Below are 19,946 nucleotides of genomic sequence, written 5' to 3'. Positions count from 1 at the left end.
GAGCAGGATTTAGCATCCTGGATGCCAGCAGGGCCCTGCAGACCCTCAGCTCCCTCTGCTCGGGAGTGAAGCTCCTGTGACTTAATGGCAAAGAGCCAGTATATTGATCCCTCCCCACTGGATCTTTGCTGAAGTCACTAATTCTGAAAAAAGTGGTTGAAAAATGTAGTTTTTCCCTTACTATCCATATGATATCGTGATCTTCAACAGGTGAGATGGAGACCAGAACCTGCAACGTTCCCATTTCAGCAGAGGACAGGAAATAGTGGAAGAGGAATTAAAGGAAATCTTATAAGATTTTTAACAGTATCTTAAAAACCTCAATCAGGAAAATTTTCAACTGAAGCCCTAACAGAAGTGCTGCTGCATGTTTCAAGCTTCCCTGCTTTAGGGCTGATTCGACTTTGGTTGAACTCGAGAGAAACGGTGTCGCTCTGCCAGAGAATAAAGCCTTTGATTTCAGATTGACTTAGAAAAGAAAAATATTCCATATTAAACCAGCAATAAATAACAGGGAATGTTTACAGACAGGATGACACATTAGTTCGGGTGCTGAAAATAGCTTTCCTGAGGTGAGAGGAGTGACTGCCCCTGAGGTCCAGCTGCACTCTGGCCAGCAGCTCTGACAGCCTTGCCAGGAGCCCTGAGCTGGCTGCCACCAGCCACTCGTTCACAGTGACCACAGCACTCCATCACAAGAAGGATTCTGGTAATTCCGTGTGTCACCAGAATTAATCGTACAAAAATGGGTAGTTTGCTTTATTGTAATGTAAATTTCTTTTAGAAGATCTAGATGAAAAAATTAGTAAGATATAAGGATCCAAATGAGTTCCTAATGATTTTCCTTAACTTTCCAGGACAACACATACCCGAAATGGAAAAACCAAAAGGTTCCAGTCTGTCTGGTTTGTCTGATTCTTGTGGGGACAAACACAAAGACAGCGATGATAGAACAGTTTAGCTGCTGATATTTATGAGATATTGAGAGATTCCAGAAACTCTCCTAACATCTTGAAAATATTTTCTAAATCTCACAAAAATTCCCCTCTGTCTTCAAAGGGTCTGTAAAACTCTACAGAGATCTGCAGGTGAGGAATTCCATGTGAATTGAGGGAGAAAGGAGAAAGTGAACCAAGAGAGCAGAAAAGGCCCAATCCAGAGGCCACAAACGCAGACATTACACTGAGATAACGGGGGAAAGGGAGTAAGAGCTGAAAAGGAATCTATGTAATGACCAGACGATCCTTGCTCAAATAAACTCTCTTTACAGGCATCACACTGTCACTTTCATCTTCTGTGATCACAGAAATCCCAGACTTGTGTGGTGCTTCTTGTCTGGTGAGGGAGAGAAACGAGAGCCAGCCCTGACTGCCTGCAGGTGTTGTACCCACCTCTGCCAGCAAAAGGGTCTCCAACCTGTTTTTAAAGGCTGCAGCACAAATAGCCCAAGTCCATTAAAACAAGGGAATTAAAAAATAATAACATCAAAAGATTCTAGCCTGGCAGGGTGATGAATCACAGGTTAAATACCCAACACTTGTTCAGGTATCACTTGAGGGATTCACTTTTCCTTTTCATGGTAATTTTAAGTTGAATTTTTAGGCCAACAGTTGTATTTCTTGAGAAATCTATACCATTCTCCTAGCAGTTTCCTTGAAATAACTGATGGATCTTCACCAACTAAATTCCAATTTAAAAGATTTGTCAGTAAGAAAATCCCAATCTCAATAAAAGGTAAATGCAGGCAGAGCTCTCCGAGCCAGGCTGACGGCAATAAAGGAGCAGGGAGCTTCTATTAGCTCAAATAAGTTAACAGATTCCAGGTAATCCTTCCTATTACCACCAAACACCTGCATACAGATGCCACATCGTAAGTGAGGATGGATTTTTAATTTCTGGAAATGTAAAATCCTGGGCACACCTCGTGCTGGGAAGGCAATGGAGGAGGGAGGGGTGGGGCAAGACCTTTGCCGAGAAGAGGCTTCCTGCTGCAAAACTCCACGGGATGCTGTGGAATGGTAAAGTCATTCATCACATGTATTTAAAGTTGAATTTGCTGATATTTTATGGTATTGGATTTTATTTCTATTAACATTTTATGCTGAAATTACAGAATGATTCGTGAGTACTGAATTTTTGATTGCTTTTATACTTGCTGGGACACTATTAACGTTGATTTACGTTAATAGCACTGTAAGAAGATATTAACAATGAAATTTCCAAAAGCACTTAGCATCCCATAATTGGAGTTAAATGACAAAAAAAATGAGGGGATAATAAAGTAGAGAGAGAGACAGAATTTTTGACAATGCTCCCTCTAAACTGTATTTTTCAGGAAGAATTGGAGCAGGACAATTCTATAAAAGAATAAAGTCACCCATCAGGAAGAGAACGCTTGCACTGAGTGAGAACGTGGGGGTGAACGGAGCTGCAGGTGCAGCACAAGTTCCCATGGAGGGTCCCAGGGAAAACACGGCAGCTCCTGTGTCTGGCTGGGTACTCGTGCACATTTCAGTGCCTACTGAAATCCAGGACTCTGGCACAGGAGGGACCTCGAAGGGGACAGAAACGAACCAGGTTTTGTCTGCTGAGGCTGAGGTTTCCCAAGGGAAGGACAGAAATGGGTGAAGGTGCTGCGGGATCAGCCAGGATCCCAGAGGTGACTGCACACCCCCCTACAACTTCCTCTGATCTGCTAAACCAAACTTAATTTACTTCTTTAAAGCAGAATTTCCACAAATTCTACTTTGACATCACTTGGATACTGTTTCTAAAATTCTCTTTCCATTAAAAAAGCATCAAAGTGCTTTTTTGTTAAAAAGTGCTTCACTGATCTCATCACCAGAAGTTAAGCACCTCAGTCAGGGAACACACAGGGCAATGGGACAAATTGTATGAGAACTTGGAACAAAAAAGTAAACTTGAAACAAAAACCTTAAACCAGACAACATAAAGGAACAAAACACCTCGACTGGCTTTGAGGAGCTCTGGGAAAAAATGCCAAAAATGTTTGTAGGGAGATGTTTTATCAGTTTTGTTTAAATGACATTTTTGTGGGGGTCAGAAGGGAGATTTGACAAAACATTTTCAAGCAGTTTTAATCAAGAAAATAATTACAAAAATATTATGTTGCAAGAAGATTGTTTTGTCATTTGACTCAGACCAGGAGGGAAGATCATGTCAGACTTTTGTAAAAACAAAATAATTTCAGCGGCATTTTATGGCCCACTAGAACATGGAAGAAAATCCAATTGCAGAAGTTGAACTACAGAGAAGTGAATGAAAATTCCTGGCTGTACCCAGGAAAACAAATGTGTAGCAACAAATCTCACCAAAGCAATGACACATCAGGTGTGGGATGCAAAAATGAGCAAAGAAAAGGAAATGTTAGAAAGGACCAAACCCTCAGCTCTGTCTGAGATCCACAGAATTGACTGATCAGAGGGAACACTGGGATCTCACAGCTTGGTGATCCCATCCCCAAATTCAGACATGAAGCTGCTGTTACAGCTTTTGAAATATATATATATATATATAAAAGCACAAATGAGCAACCTGGCCTAGTGGAAAGTGTTCCTGCCCATGGCAGGAGTTGGAACTTTGGATGAACTTTTAAGATCCCTTCCAACCCAAACCATTCTGTATGATAAATACTAATGTACAAAGCTCAGCTGAGCAGGGATCTGTGAGAGGGATAAGTGGCTCATGACCTGTCTCCTCCCACATCAACCCACCTCGAGCCTGGAGCTGTCCAGGCTGTGGCAGAGATCAGCTGGGGAATGAGTTCTTTTGTGTGACCACAAACAATGATTCTGCTGGTCAGGAAACACAGGATTTGTTATTTCATAAAAGCAAAAAGATTTCTTGTTTTGAAAGATCAGCCAATATTTCCCTTCGATGGGAGAATGACTGTTCCACGGACAGGGCTGTATTTTGGACACTAACGCCTTCACTGAGTTAAAAACAAACAAACAAACCCCGATCCAACCCCTTTTATCAGCAGGAACCACATTTGCTTACAGAGAAGATGTCAGCAGCCCAGAGTAAATAGATCAAATGGAGCTGACATGCTACTAAATTTAATATGCATCCTCCTGTCTTTAAAATTCCCATCTACCCACGCATTTCAAAGGTAAGTTTGTGGATTTCTTAAGTAATTATATTTCAATAACAGGCGAGAGAGAAACGCCTGGAAACTTAACAAAACCACTGACTGCTACATAAATTAAAAACTGATTGATGGATGGAGAACTTAGATGAATCATTAAATTGGCACATGATTGGGAAAACAGATCCAAGGCTTGTGTAGGGCCCAGCTCAGCAGACTGTGACAGACACGTACCCAAAGGAACGGGCACAGACGTAACAAGGGCTAAGTGAGGGCTTGGTACCCAAAGGCAGAGGCAGGTGCTGGGTGGGCACCAGCGTGGGGGAGAAGCACAGAGCTGCAGAGCCATGTACTGGCACACAGGTGTATGAGGACACAACTGTCCCCACCCTGTCACCCTCGAGGGTGTTCTCACAAGCTGTTTCACCCTGCTCCCCAGCGCCGCAGCAAATCCCACTCTGCGGGGCTGACAGCCAGAGGCCCCAGGGGCTGAGGGAGCCAGGAAATGGCTATTTCTGGAGCAGAAGTACCAGAGAAAAGTGGATTGTATGAAGAGGGGAGAGAAGGTGGCCATGCCCCTGAGAGCAACGCTGATCCCTGCAACGCCAAATCCTCCCAAGGGCCCAGCGCTGCGCTCGCCTCGCCTCGCTGCGCCACTAGCCAGCGCCTGCAACATCTCAAGTGGGAAAATGTAATTTTATTAAGGCTCTTGGAGCTTCACTCTCAGCATCTGCACTGCAGCAGCGCATACAAAGGGAGGTTATGAAGAATTTCTCATTATGGCCACAAGCACAGACTCATAACATCCCCCGGCCAACCTCGGTTAATAAAGCTCCTGCTCGGCCCAGCTGCCCCCAGCCCCTCGCCCGCAGGTGCCCCCGCCCTGGGCCGCCCTGCGCATCGCCCCCTCAGCCCGCACCGACAGGAAACTCCTGCTTTGTCTTCCCTAACTCCTATCGCATGGGCACCTTCATTTGCAAACCTGCTCTTGGAGGCCCAGAGCTGTAATTAATCCGTGTCACAGGAAAGCTGTAGTGTCGGGAGAATTTATGACTGGCTCTGAGCTGCCGTGATGAGCAGGGGCACCTCAGCCCCTTGTGATATAAATGCCTCTGCTAATTGGATTGCAGGAGCTAATCAGGAGCTGGGGAGAGAATGAAGGCGCTCAGCCTCCCCGCTGCTGGCGTGGGCTGATAAAGCTGGCAGCCACGGGAATTGTATCTGCGGGAATTGTATCTGCGGGAATTGCATCTGCGGGAATTGTGTTCTGGACTGAGATGGCTATCGCAGGGTGCCCAGGGCCACAGGCGTGGGGCGGCCACACAGCAGAGCAGGGAGGGCAGCTATCCACGAGGGATGTGCTCACACCCATGGGGATGTGCTCACACACCCAGGGCTGTGCTCACACACCCAGGGCTGTACTCACACACCCAGGGCTGTGCTCACACACACGGGGATGTGCTCACACACCCAGGGCTGTACTCACACACCCAGGGATGTGCTCACACACCCAGGGCTGTACTCACACACACAGGGCTGTGCTCACACACCCAGGGATGTGCTCACACACCCAGGGCTGTGCTCACACACCCAGGGCTGTGCTCACACCCAGGACTGTGCTCACACACCCAGGACTGTGCTCACACACACGGGGATGTGCTCACACACACAGGGCTGTGCTCACACACATGGGGCTGTGCTCACACACCCAGGGCTGTGCTCACACACCCAGGGATGTGCTCACACACCCAGGGCTGTGCTCACACACCCAGGGCTGTGCTCACACCCAGGACTGTGCTCACACACCCAGGGATGTGCTCACACCCAGGGCTGTACTCACACACCCAGGGCTGTACTCACACACCCAGGGATGTGCTCACACCCACAGGGATGTGCTCACACACACCCAGGGCTGTGCTCACACCCAGGGCTGTGCTCACACCCAGGGCCATGCTCACACACCCAGGGCTGTGTTCACACACCCAGGACTGTGCTCACACCCAGGACTGTGCTCACACACCCGGGGATGTGCTCACACACCCAGGGCTGTGCTCACACACACAGGGCTGTGCTCACACCCAGGGCTGTGCTCATACCCAGGGCTGTGCTCACACACACAGGGATGTGCTCACACCCAGGACTGTGCTCACACCCATGGGGATGTGCTCACACACCCAGGGCTGTGCTCACACCCATGGGGATGTGCTCACACCCAGGGCTGTGCTCACACACACGGGGCTGTGCTCACACACACGGGGATGTGCTCACACCCATGGGGATGTGCTCACACACCCAGGGCTGTGCTCACACACCCAGGGCTGTACTCACACACCCAGGGCTGTACTCACACACCCAGGGCTGTGCTCACACCCGGGGCTGTACTCACACACCCAGGGCTGTGCTCACACCCATGGGGATGTGCTCACACACCCAGGGCTGTGCTCACACACCCAGGGCTGTACTCACACACCCAGGGCTGTACTCACACACCCAGGGCTGTGCTCACACCCATGGGGATGTGCTCACACACCCAGGGCTGTGCTCACACACACGGGGATGTGCTCACACACCCAGGGCTGTACTCACACACCCAGGGCTGTGCTCACACACCCAGGGCTGTGCTCACACCCAGGGCTGTGCTCACACCCAGGGCTGTGCTCACACACCCAGGGCTGTACTCACACACCCAGGGCTGTGCTCACACACACCCAGGGCTGTGCTCACACCCAGGGCTGTACTCACACACCCAGGGCTGTGCTCACACACCCGGGGCTGTGCTCACACCCAGGGCTGTGCTCACACACCCAGGGCTGTGCTCACACACACAGGGCTGTGCTCACACACCCAGGGCTGTGCTCACACACACCCAGGGCTGTGCTCACACCCAGGGCTGTACTCACACACCCAGGGCTGTGCTCACACACACCCAGGGCTGTGCTCACACCCACGGGGATGTGCTCACACACCCAGGGCTGTGCTCACACACACGGGGATGTGCTCACACACCCAAGGCTGTGCTCACACCCAGGGCTGTGCTCACACCCAGGGCTGTGCTCACACACCCAGGGCTGTGCTCACACACACAGGGATGTGCTCACACCCAGGGCTGTGTTCACACACCCAGGGCTGTGCTCACACACCCAGGGCTGTACTCACACACCCAGGGCTGTGCTCACACCCAGGGCTGTGCTCACACACCCAGGGCTGTGCTCACACACCCAGGGCTGTGCTCACACACCCAGGGCTGTGCTCACACACCCAGGGCTGTACTCACACACCCAGGGCTGTGCTCACACACCCAGGGCTGTACTCACACACCCAGGGCTGTACTCACACACCCAGGGCTGTACTCACACACCCAGGGCTGTGCTCACACACACCCAGGGCTGTGCTCACACCCAGGGCTGTACTCACACACCCAGGGCTGTGCTCACACACACCCAGGGCTGTGCTCACACCCACGGGGATGTGCTCACACCCAGGGCTGTGCTCACACCCAAGGCTGTGCTCACACACACAGGGCTGTGCTCACACCCAGGGCTGTGCTCACACACCCAGGGCTGTGCTCACACACACGGGGCTGTGCTCACACACAGGGATGTGCTCACACCCAGGGCTGTGCTCACACCCACCCAGGGCTGTGCTCACACCCACGGGGATGTGCTCACACACCCAAGGCTGTGCTCACACCCAGGACTGTGTGGTTGGCCAGGAGCACAGGGAGGAGCCGGCCGCCCCTGGCCGGGAGCTGTCCCAAGAACACTGCACTGGCTGTTCCTGCCGGCAGCAGCTTGGGCAGCTCTGGGCCAGGGGACGATGGCATTGCACGGCCGCCTGGTCTGGCCGGTGTTGCAGACACCCCATGGCCCCCCTCAGCAGTCCCCAGGGTCTCCATTGCTGACCTCAAGCATTAGAAACGGGCTGAACACTCAGTGATCCCAATACCGTGTCTATTGACACCTCTGGTACGTGCCTTTCCCCAGAAAGACAGAAAACCAGAGGGATGAGGTGGAAGAGACACAACAAGGACACTGCTGCTGTAGGAGTGAGGTTGACCACGCCAGGAGCAAACTGGGCGAATGTCACCGGCTCCACGTGAGCTCCACACACCACACAGGCAGGTGGGAGCTGGTTCCTGAGGATGGGCTCAGGATGCTCTTAAGATGGTCTGACTCCAGCCTTCACAGAACCCTAGAGCTCCATGGTCATCCCCAACTCCTGACCAGGGCAGACCTGTCCATAGGAAGATGGGAAGAGCCCTGGATGGAGAGGTCTGACCTGGCTCTCCACCCACACAAACCAAACACACACAGGTCCCCACTGGAGAACAGGGGATTTTTTGCAATCCAAGGCTCTTACACATTCAAACAGCTTTTCTGTCTTCTCCATGTCCTTCTAATTGCCCTTTATTTTCATCTTTGCCTCCCTTTCTTACAAATACATGGATTAGAAAGTAAATCCTGAAAATGATGACTAAACCCAGCCATCCTTCCTTACGGAAACACTTTCCCACCTTCTTAAACCTTTTTGGAGGCACGAGGGAAAATAACCCTTGTATTTATGCAAATTTCAAAGTGGCGTGTGATGATGGAAACAAAACAGTGCTGGAGCGCAGCCAAGGCATGGCACCGACGGGGCCTCTCAGCTGCTCGCCTCCCGATTCTTCGGGGGAAGCAGCTGTAGAGAAATGAAAATACAGAAGCCCCCGCACACACCCGCCGCCGCCCGCGCGCATTCCAGCACCCGTCACCTCGGAGGCGGCAGGATGCGGGCTCTGGCCAGGCACTGCCTGCAGCCCGGAGCACCCTGTCGTCCCCCACAAGCCTCCCTGTCCCGCTGTTCCCGATTCCCCTTTCAGGAATTTACAAACATTTTCCGCAGATCAATATCTGTATTGATTATTCATTGTGAGCGAGTCGTGTGTCTTTGGTGATCCAACCTGGCAGAGTGAGCAGCCAAAGGCTGCAGCAGATACGGGAGGGGGAAAAAAAGGAGAAAAAAGCTCTACAGAAGGCGAGAGAGACCCAGATCTGGCTGGGTTTGCTGCTGCCAGCAACGGAGACGGATGGAGAGGAAGGAAGGAAGCAAATGGGAATGGCATGAAAAGGAATCAAGAGACGAGAGAGCCGAGGAGAAAAAGCGAGAGCAGGAAAAACAAAGTCACCGCTGGAGAACTGGTGCCGGGGCATGCCGGCAGCCTGGAGAGATTCCAGCCTTGTGCTCACCCTTCTGCACAGGGATGCGATGGACTTATTGCTTCGGGAGTGAAAAGTGACTCACGGTTTTGGTATCTGCTACGTAAGAGCTTTGGGGGGATTCCTTGGCTGGCTGACAGAAAGGGAAGAAAGCAGCAGCAGTGAGGTAAAACGCGATCCCTTCCTCCTGCCTTCCTGGGAATACGCGTCGCCCGGGCTGGCTGGAGCAGCGAGCTGCTCGCTTATGATATGCAAAAGGAGAATAATTAAAAGCGCCAGCATCACTTGCAAAGTGAGTAAACACAAAGCCTTTCAAAACATGCTCTTCAGCTAATGAGAAGCTGTAATTTCTTATACTTAAAGGCAAAAAAGACCCTGATGAGGCTCGGTGGAGTGTGCGCGCGCGCCTGCGTGTGTGTGCATGTGTTTGTAGATATGAGAGAATCAGTTAATTGTTGATGATGTTTAGAAAAGGGATTATGAGAAAAGACACTGAAATGATGACAGGGAACATCTTGGATCAGAGCCAGAGAAATAAAATAATCAAGGACAATCAAGCCTGCAGCTCCGGAGAAAGCGCCGACTGTTCTGCCAGGGACTTGGAAGGAATTTCCCCGCGCTGCCGAGCTGCAGCTGGAATACGAGCTTGGCACCAGGAGAGAGAACTGCAAGGAGCAGTTTGCTTGGAGCTTGAGACAACAGAAGAGAGAACTATGGAGCTCTGCTATAATTCAGAGGTTGAACAGCTTTGTCTGCTTATGTGTCAGGTGGAGACTTGGTTTTGTCCACATCTGACTTGCACTGAGAATGCAACTTCTGAAATCCCCTGGCTGAAGCCGGAGCTGAGGATTCTCCAGACGCCTCTCCAGAACTACTGTGACGTTATGAAAACAAAGGAATGGGAGCTTGAGGAATTAAGTTCTCCTGTGGCTGCAGGTCCTGATGGACCTGACCATGGAAACTGTCTCTGGAATCGATTCCTTTCTTAATTCTGGAAATCAGAACCCCCCTTGCTCCAGCTGGGGATTGCAACTCACAAGCACACAGGAAAGGTGCCGATCATCAGGAATACCAGGAGCAAGCTTTCCTTCCAACCTGGGCATCTAGCTGCTGTCCTGAATGGATGAATTTTAATAAATGTTGGCTTTCTCTTGGGCTGAGGTTGGGTGGGGAGAGAGAATACAGGGAAATTTAAACCATCCTGTGACTGCTGTGTTGTCAGTGAGCTACAGACATACCGTCCCTTTGTTTTGGATGCTAAACTCCGTCTGACTTCATTGTTGCTGGATTTTGGCACGTTACACTCTGGGCTTCTCCAGCAGCAGAAACACATGGTCTATTACAGTGGGAATCTTTGGGGACGCGGAGGCAGAAGAACGAGCCAATCATAGGTGGCTTTTGCACATTGCCTGTTCTCCAGCTTTGCGGAAAGCTGTCCGGACGGTGCGGCTGGTACGTACGGAGTGCCCAGGAGGGCAGCGGGGGCGCGGAGGGGCGAGTGGCGGAGCCGGGATGTGCCACGGCCGCGGGGCTGCCAGCGGACAGCCCTTCCCCTTCCCCTTCCCCTTCCCGGCTGCCGAGCCTGCAGAGACCTGAGCGGAATGTTAAACGGCGAGCAGAGATTAGCATATTAACCAGCGCTGCCCGGGCGGTGTCAGCCCGGCAGCCGTGGCCATGCGGGGCACAGTCTGTCAGACGCTCAACCGGCTCCTTTGTCACAGCCCTTTTTATATTTGTGTTCGGCTTTTGTTTCCCAATCAGACCCTAGAAATTCATTAACAGCGATGAAAGGCGGGGATGCAAAAACCTATAATGAAAACAAATGATCTATTTAAACGGTGCTGGGGCTGAAAGGAGGGGGTTCGTGGTGCCGGCACCAGAGGAGAAGGAAATCCTGCCACCTGGAAAATGCCTGGACATGCGTGTCCTTCCCCGTGCCCAGGCTCCAAGGAGACAGTTACTACAAAGCCGGTGGTGTGTGTAAAGATGTTGTAGCATTGTCTTTACAGAGCCGCAAACAAATACCAGCGACTGGTCAGAAGGAGAGGTCGGTCCTCATTGTCCCTGCTCCGGCTGCCGGTGATGCTGGAATTCCTCTCTCCTACTCGATGGGCTTTAACTAGAAACTACTTCCAGTGCCCATGAAGATTTAAAATCACTCGACTTTTAAAATCACTCCAATTCATTCACACGGGTCCCCTGCTCTGGCCCAGCAGTGTCCTGCAGCCAGCAGCCCCGATGGGAAGGTGTGGTGGTCACAGGGGATGGCGTGGACTGGCCGCCGATGCTGCCCTGGACCTGGCCCCAGGATGCTGGACCTGACACCTGGCTCTGCAGGTGTCTTCCTCTCCTGTGCTATTTCTTTGACAGATTATTTCACAAATGTTACTGTCCCCTAAAGTGCCACATGGTTGTGAGAATAAAAAGATTTAATCCAAGCATGGCCTTTTTATCAGAATTGATCAAGTAAGAAAAAAAATGAAATCATCTATGTTGTATGATTTTTATTTGTAAATGGTGTGTGGGGGCTTTTAATACCACAGAGGCACAATTTACACATTTGTCAACAGGATTTTTAGGCAGATGTGAATGTCTTCTGCCCCAGAGCTCCGTGCCCAGTCCATGTGCCCATCTGTGGGGCTGGACATGCAGCCAGGGACACCCTTCCCTGCCCCCAAGACAGCATCCCCAAAAATGTGTCACTGGTACAGTTCTCTGAGCTCCAAGAGTCTGTAATTTGTACCTCTAGGAAGTAAAAATGTTAGCAGGGAAAAGGGAAATGGGCTTCAGCCCCTTTGTCACTCTGTACCCAACTCTTACACTGGCTGGGTCCATGGCCAAGGCTCCAGGGCTCTGTGTCCAGTGGGGTATCCCACTAATTCCAGCTGATTTCACCAGCTACAAACCAAAGACAGACAACACAAAGATTTTATCTGATGGAGAAATTGGAAGAAAATCTCTCAACACCTGCCACACATCCACATTTTCCAGTGAGGAAAACAACAACAATCTCTTGTCTGAGGAAACATCTCCAATTTGTACCTGGTAAAGACATGTTGGATAAACTTACTCTAATGGACTTTAATCTATCTCCACAATTAGATAAACAAACAAAATCCCTTAAGAACCTTCAAAATTTATCCTAAACTACCACCAGTCCTCATCATTAAACTTTTAATTGTAAACATGGCAAATAATGGTGAAATCACAGAATTTTAGAATAGTTTGGGGTGGAAGGGACCTCAAAGGTCATCCTATCCCACCCCTGCCATGGGCAGGGACACCTCCACTGTCCCAGGTTGCTCCAAGCCCTGTCCAGCCTGGCCTGGGACACTTCCAGGGACCCAGGGGCAGCCACAGCTGCTCTGGGCACCTGTGCCTGGGCCAAATGTTTGTTGTTTGCTCAGGTTCCTGCTGACTGTGGCTGGACTGTTGATCTGGTGCCAGTGGGCTTTGGAGCCACTGAAATAAAACCACATTTTCACAGCAGCTTCTGAAACAGCCTTGTGCTAGTTAAAAAGTATTTTGGAAAATCACATGAGAACTGTCTCTCATATGCCAGCATATCACCCAGGTGATGAGCTGCAAACACATTCCCAGGTTTTTCTTGGTACAGAAATAAAATAGAGGAAAGTTACTAAAAATACGTTATATTCTTATACCAGAAGATCAAGATGTGCATTAAAAGACAGTAACAAATACCCTCTTGTACCCTGAAATACAGCCTTGATCCCATTTTCTCCCCTTCCTCTGCACTTATGGAAGAGCAATTAGCCACTAAACAGGTAATTATAATAATACCCCATAATTAAATCTATGAAACTATAGCAGAGTATGAACAAGGGCCTTTTTATCACCAGGTTGAAATAAAAGCCTTCTGTTTAATGACAAATTCTATTCTAGATCCAAAAGAACCATTCTGACTAGCATGGAGAAGAAAGTTCTTTTTTACAGGGGAAGTGAACAGAGTGTGTTCTACTGACACCAAAATTTCTAGTTTTTCTCCCTCAGCTGGTTAAGGCCTGAGGACTCTTCTGAAAACACATGAGCCTCGCAATATCCTGCCCTTTGGCAAAATAAAATTGTACCTACCTGTATACCAGCTGTACAAGTTTAAAAGTTACAATTCTGCTAAACAAAAGCCAATTTTCCCATGGACATTAGAAGAGTAATTCTCCTCTGGAGGCTTTCACCTTGTCTTCTTTCCACTTGTGTGAGGTCCTTCCATAATCACCTCACACTTGCTTTTCATCACCTGTGTTTTTCTCTTCACCACGATTTAACCTGCAGTTTTAATTAACTAAGATGCTCAAACCAATCACCCAAAAGCTCCCTGAGGTGTTCCCTGCCCACCTCTTCTCTTTCACCCCGGTACCAGGGTTTTTTCTGAGTTGTGTCACCTTCTCATAGCCCCACTGCCCCACTCAGTCTGAGGAAGCTCTGAGGTTGGGTGGGAACCCCACAGCACAGTCCCACTTTTTCTACCACTGTCATTAATGGAAACAGCACACAGATTGGTCCCAAAATGGAGTTATTTTGCAGGTGGTACACATTTTTAAAGAAAACCTGCAATCTCCAACACAACAAAATCAGTCGAGACATCACTTTGTGAGAAAGTCACAACTGACCATACATGTTGTCTCTCCAAAATCTTTCCAATTGTCTCCATGTCAACTCCCTTCCACTTCCTCCTGTGCCACCTTCTCACTGCTCTTCTGTCCTTTCTGTGCTCCATCCATTGTTTTCCCCTCTCATTCTCATAGCAAGATCAAGAACACTGACCCCAGAGAAGGTGGAATTTCAGCACTGCCATTCCTCCACAAAATCTCTGGATTCAGTTTATAGCACCTGAAGTGTGGATGGGCTCAGCAGCTGGTCTGCAGGCCAAACAATTGAGTTTGCAGAAGAAGAAATTGATAAAATACGAGTTTGTCCATAGCAAGGAAGAAAGCAAGGCCATTAGCATAGATAAAATAAATATATAAGGGATATTTGCAGTTAGGGGACATGTGCCTTAGGAGCAGAATACGTGCCTTAATAATCTGTTGTAAACTCTTGCCAATTAATTATTGATGTTAATTGCTTTGTACCAATAAAATCCAATGAGCTATTGCTTTGTCCAATGAATATAAGGACCTGTTTTGGTGTAACTAATGATTTAAGATCACACTTTGTTAAAGGTATAAAACTTAAAAACACTTTATACTAAAAAAAAAAGCCATTGTTGTCTCTGTACAAGTGTGTGTGTGTGTGTGTGTGTGTGTGTCCATCTCAACAGCAACACTGAAGAACACCATTCACCTCCTCAAAGAACACAAGGCCTGGAACATTTCCAACAAAATGGGAAAAAGTAGATGCTTTCCTCAGGATTGTCTGAGATATTGAGAGCACAAAACAAATGAGAGTTTGCCTTTCACATGATTTCCCAAGGTTTCCATTACATTTATAAGTCTGATGATTCTCAAGAAGTTGAAGTATGCAATCTTGTTGTAAACAAAATACTTCAGATAAAAATGAAGGAAGAAAAGAGAAGAAAAACCTTCTTTAAAGGATAACCCCCCCCCCCCAGAACTAAATACATGGGAAAAAATCCAACTCCAAATTTACATTTCTCAGTTTTCCATCAAGATAAAGAACTCTGATGAGTATTTTTTGAAACCTGTCATTAATTTTGCCATTGCTACCACTATCATGCAAGGTTACTTTGGTAATACCAAGTATCCCAGAGATTATGAATGACCTTATAGTGACTAAGAATATACAAATATATTAAAACCAGGTACTTCACAGTCACTCACTGAAGTCTATTTACACACAAAATAATTTTTAATGAAATTACTACACTTGGGCCACACATATTTTTCCAGTGCCAAATCTCATGGTGGGGATATTGATAGGAAGGAAAGGGATATTTGTCCTATGTTCAGGAAGATGTGTTTTCTGCCAGCAGGTAGTTTACCATCCTTTTGGGAAACTCATATTTACTAATTGTAACAGACCGACCACATCTGATTTACTTTCACCAATTCACATGGAAAATGAACTAGATCAGGAGTTTTGTCCTTTTCTCATCCTTCCTTATGGCTGTTTGATTAGGACAGACGTTCAAGGGACAGTTTTCCTGCTAAGAAGATTAAGCCAAGGGCACTAATCACTTGGCCTGTTCTTTAATGACAGAAACTAACAGTTAAGGTCAACACAAATAATTAAATAACAGAGCCCTGATTGTTCTTCACCAGCCCAGACAGGGGTGCAGCCCAGCAAAGCTTTGTAGACATGTAGGAAAAACAATCTATGGATGGCCTTGTTCAAAAAAAAACATTTTCACTGAAAGTAAGAGAAGCCAACACTAGTGGCCAGTGAGTGAGGTGCTCCACAACACTTCAGGCTGATGGCATTTAAACAAAGCCACAGTGCATGAGAAGGAGGAGTGATCAAACCCTGCAGCTCAGGGAGCACAAAGAACCCACAACTCTGCCTCAGAACAGCTCTGTTACATGTAATCACATCTCTCCTAATCCAGGTGATTTACATTACACATCCCAGGAGGGCGACCAACACAAAAAACACTTTTACAAGGCTTATGAAAATTAGGTCTTCCTACCTCACTGTGGAAAAGAGATGTCGCAGGATCTGGTGCCGATGAGTGGAGCAGGGGAGATGGTTCCTATTCAGAAAAAGTCAGTACAAACTCTCCAGATCAAAGCCTGCAAATGAAAGAATGGCAAGTATATAAAATATTTTGAAGGATTTGGAATGCACCAAAAGAAACAGAAGTTTGGGTACAGCATGGATTTGTTAATATGTTTTGTGTTCAGTTCCAAATCAACATTCCCAGCCATTCCATCTCCTCTGTCACTGAGGGCTGACCTGTAGCACCTTTGTCACAGGTGTACTTTGCCTCCTACAAACCAGGCAGCTGCACCTCCCAGCCTCCTGGCTTCATAGGGAAAAGACTCTATCAACTACATTTTGGTGGTTTTGCCCACAGAAACCCCCATGGTCATCTGTACCACAGACTGGCTCAGCCCTCAGCAAAGCCAGAAGCTCTGTGGTCTGTTCTGCTCTAACCAGTGCAGCCCAGTCTGGCTGCTCACGTACCCAGCAGGGGAGCAGAGACATCAGTAAGGAAAACAAACACAGTGAGAGCCAGGGAAAACAGCCTGCTTCATGAAAAGTCTTCTGCTTCCAAGGAAAACCCTCCTTTTTGGTGTACAGCTTGCCACCTGCATGGGCAGATGACCGGGACGTGTCATGCAACTGATTCCAGGAGGCTTTTGAGACAGGAACTTTCTCATTCCAGTGGTGGTTCTTGCTGCAGTCACACATCTGAGGCTGACAGGAATTTATAACTAGAAATTACAGAGTTTGTAACTAGAAATTATAAAACTCACAGGAAATACTGTTTGTTATTGCCCAGTTTGTTGCTCCTCTGTCTGTGCTCTACACCTGAAGCTGTGGCTGCCTCTGGGTCCCTGGCAGTGCCCAAGGCCAGGTTGGACACTGAGGTTTGGAGTACCCTGGGACAGTGGAAGTGTCCCTGCCATGGCAGGGATGGGATGCAGGGAACATTCAGGCCCTTCCAACCCAAACCATCCTGGGATTCTATGAACACTGTGGGACACAAGCATGTGTGAGACAGGGGAAAGGCTAAACCACCACACATTCAAAGCTTGGCTTAAACCAACAGAAAAAGGAAGTTATCTGAAATAAAAAAGGTACTTTCAGGAAAATGGAAGTTGTTTCCAAACAATAAAAATAGAAAAGGACATAAACCCAGCACAATAAGTGCAAACCCACGATAAGGCAAGGCAAAACAGGGTCTGGAGAACAATCATCAGAGTTCGTAGAGCTAATAAAAGCTTCTCCAACACAAAAGCAGGAAGCCTGTCTGTCACCCAGAGCTGCTGATAGATGGGCAAGGAGTAAAGGGGGGAATTAAGAAAGATAAGGGCACAGCAGCAAAATTAAATTAATTCCTTGCACTGCTGTTCACTATGCAGGGGTCAGCAGGGTTCATATGGCAGAGCAACAAATCACCAGAGGCCGACAGTGCTTCCTCAAGGAGCCCAAATATGAAATTGCTGAACTTTCTTCCTTTGCATCTGAGGATTGGAAGGTGACAAATTTTTACATAAGGTTTTAGGAGTGACCCTGGGAATGACAGACCACAAAGTCTGATTTCCAGAACAGGCAAAAGGGTGGAAAACTGTGGGACTGATCAGAATTAGCAGCAATGAATAAACACATGTCTGGGGCAGAGCCTGAAAGACAGGAGCAGAGTTTAATGTACAGATCCAAGTCATGTGATGAGGAACCAGCCCTGCTAATACAGGAGATTTGGGCTGATACAGTGGAATCTGATTTTCTAAAAGCTTTTCTAGAACATCCCTCACTAAAGGTTCTTAAAGAAACTAAACTGTCATGGAGTAAGAGGGATTAATCTTCCTGTGAATTCCTGATAAAAAGACAGAGAAAAAAGGGCACAAACACAACATTAGCAAGAGACGGAGTAGAAATTCTGCACTGCTTCAGCTCAGTCATGAATAACTTGCAAGAGGAGAAAGCAAAGTGACACACAGGTAATGAGGGTAACACACAGAAAAGTCAAGTTTAAGAGAGAAGAGTTCCTGCCAAACCACGTGGAGTTCAGACTGGAGCCACAGTGCCAGGGCACATCTGTGTAATGGGCTGTGTAACGGGAACCATTTCTGGGACTTTGGCAGGTGTTGTGAGCCTGGATCCCCCCAGGCTCTGAGGTGGCACTGCAGATGTGACAGCCATCCTTTGGCTACTGCCAGGCTAGTTCCTGCTGAATACCTGACTCCATCCTCTCACTGACTGAGGAAAGAAGGAAAGCTTTGCTATGGCTGGGAGAAATCTCCCTGCAAACACTTCCCACCTCGGAGGATCATCCTCCAAATCCAATTGCAAACGGGATGAAAATCCCTTTCATTGTTCTGGGATGGATGCAGGTGGGCAGCCCTGGCCCTACCCAGGAATATGCCTGCCAAAGGCTCACTGCCCTGCTCCCGTGTCACCTTGGGGACACAGGCCACATCCCCTGGCTGGGGCGGATGGAGAGAAATGGCTCTGAACCTGTCACTAAAGGACTGCTTTCTGGAAAGGGTACTCTGCTGGAAGGAAGCTTGGCCCTCTGCCTGGCCTTGCCAGCTCCTCTCCTGGACTCTGGAATGACACAGGAATCCCTCCTGCCCAGCTGAAGCTGGCAGGGAGCATTCCCAGTGTGGCAGGGAGCATTCCCAGTGTGGCAGGGAGCATTCCCAGTGTGGCAGGGAGCTTTCCCAGCATGGCAGGGAGCATTCCCAGCATGGCAGGGAGCATTCCCAGTGTGGCAGGGAGCATTCCCAGCATGGCAGGGAGCATTCCCAGTGTGGCAGGGAGCTTTCCCAGTGTGGCAGGGAGCATTCCCAGCATGGCAGGGAGCTTTCCCAGCATGGCAGGGAGCTTTCCCAGCATGGCAGGGAGCTTTCCCAGCGTGACAGGGAGCATTCCCAGTGTGGCAGGGAGCATTCCCAGTGTGGCAGGGAGCTTTCCCAGTGTGGCAGGGAGCTTTCCCAGTGTGGCTGGGAGCTTTCCCAGTGTGGCAGGGAGCATTCCCAGTGTGGCAGGGAACATTCCCAGTGTGGCAGGGAGCTTTCCCAGCATGGCAGGGAGCATTCCCAGTGTGGCAGGGAGCATTCCCAGTGTGGCAGGGAGCTTTCCCAGCATGGCAGGGAGCTTTCCCAGTGTGACAGGGAGCTTTCCCAGCAGCAGCTGCTTTGATTCTGCAGCAGCTGAGTTCCTGTATGGCAAAGAAAGAGCATCCGACAAAGGCCACACTAAACTAAACCGAGTCCTTCTCAGCAGCACGGAGACAAGGGGGGCTCCCACCTGCCCCTGGCGGGCCGGGGGCTCGGGGGTCCCTTTGTCCCACCACGTGCCCACATACTGAGGCCACTTGTTCCCGTCGGATCGCAATTAGCACCGTGCCAAATTCCCTGTGCCCCGAGCTAATTCGACAGGATGGGCATGTCACACCCTGCCAAGAATTACAGCCACTGCCAGCCGGGGCAGCCCGACCCTTTCATTAGGCCTTTGTTTCACAAGTGAGGGCTCACGGACTCGCTTCCTTTGTCAGAAATACCCGTGGAGGCGCTGGAGGAGGCAGAAGCCACAGGCCTGGCCCTGAGGAAGCTGTGTGCATGACTGAGCCAGGCCAGGGGCTCTGCCACACTGCAAATATAGAAAAGTCACCTGTCTCCAGGTGCTGGCACCCCATCGCTGCAGCAGCGCTGCAGAGCACGGACACAGCCCTCACTGCCCAGCCACAGAGCCACCAGCACGGACACAGCCCTCACTGCCCGGCCACAGAGCCACCAGCACGGACACAGCCCTCACTGCCCGGCCACAGAGCCACCAGCACGGACACGGCCCTCACTGCCCGGCCACAGAGCCACCAGCACGGACACAGCCCTCACTGCCCAGCCACAGAGCCACCAGCACGGACACAGCCCTCACTGCCCGGCCACAGAGCCACCACAAAGGACACAGCCCTCACTGCCCGGCCACAGAGCCACCACAAAGGACACAGCCCTCACTGCCCGGCCACAGAGCCACCACAAAGGACACAGCCCTCACTG

At 49.3% G+C, this 19,946-nt stretch overlaps 1 long non-coding RNA gene across 1 annotated transcript in view; it reads right to left on the bottom strand.

Annotated features, from left to right (window-relative positions):
* The window catches only part of LOC131582553 (uncharacterized), a 258,694-nt gene that overhangs the window by 38,539 nt on the left and 200,209 nt on the right, over positions 1 to 19,946 (bottom strand). Inside the window, exon 3 of the long non-coding RNA XR_009278363.1 lies at positions 15,908 to 16,010. This is a non-coding gene — a long non-coding RNA (uncharacterized LOC131582553). The remainder of the gene's footprint in view (positions 1 to 15,907; positions 16,011 to 19,946) is intronic.

Source organism: Poecile atricapillus, chromosome 10, assembly GCF_030490865.1.
Source record: "Poecile atricapillus isolate bPoeAtr1 chromosome 10, bPoeAtr1.hap1, whole genome shotgun sequence".
Classification (NCBI taxonomy): domain Eukaryota; kingdom Metazoa; phylum Chordata; class Aves; order Passeriformes; family Paridae; genus Poecile; species Poecile atricapillus.
This window is presented reverse-complemented; position numbering and strand designations above follow the sequence as displayed.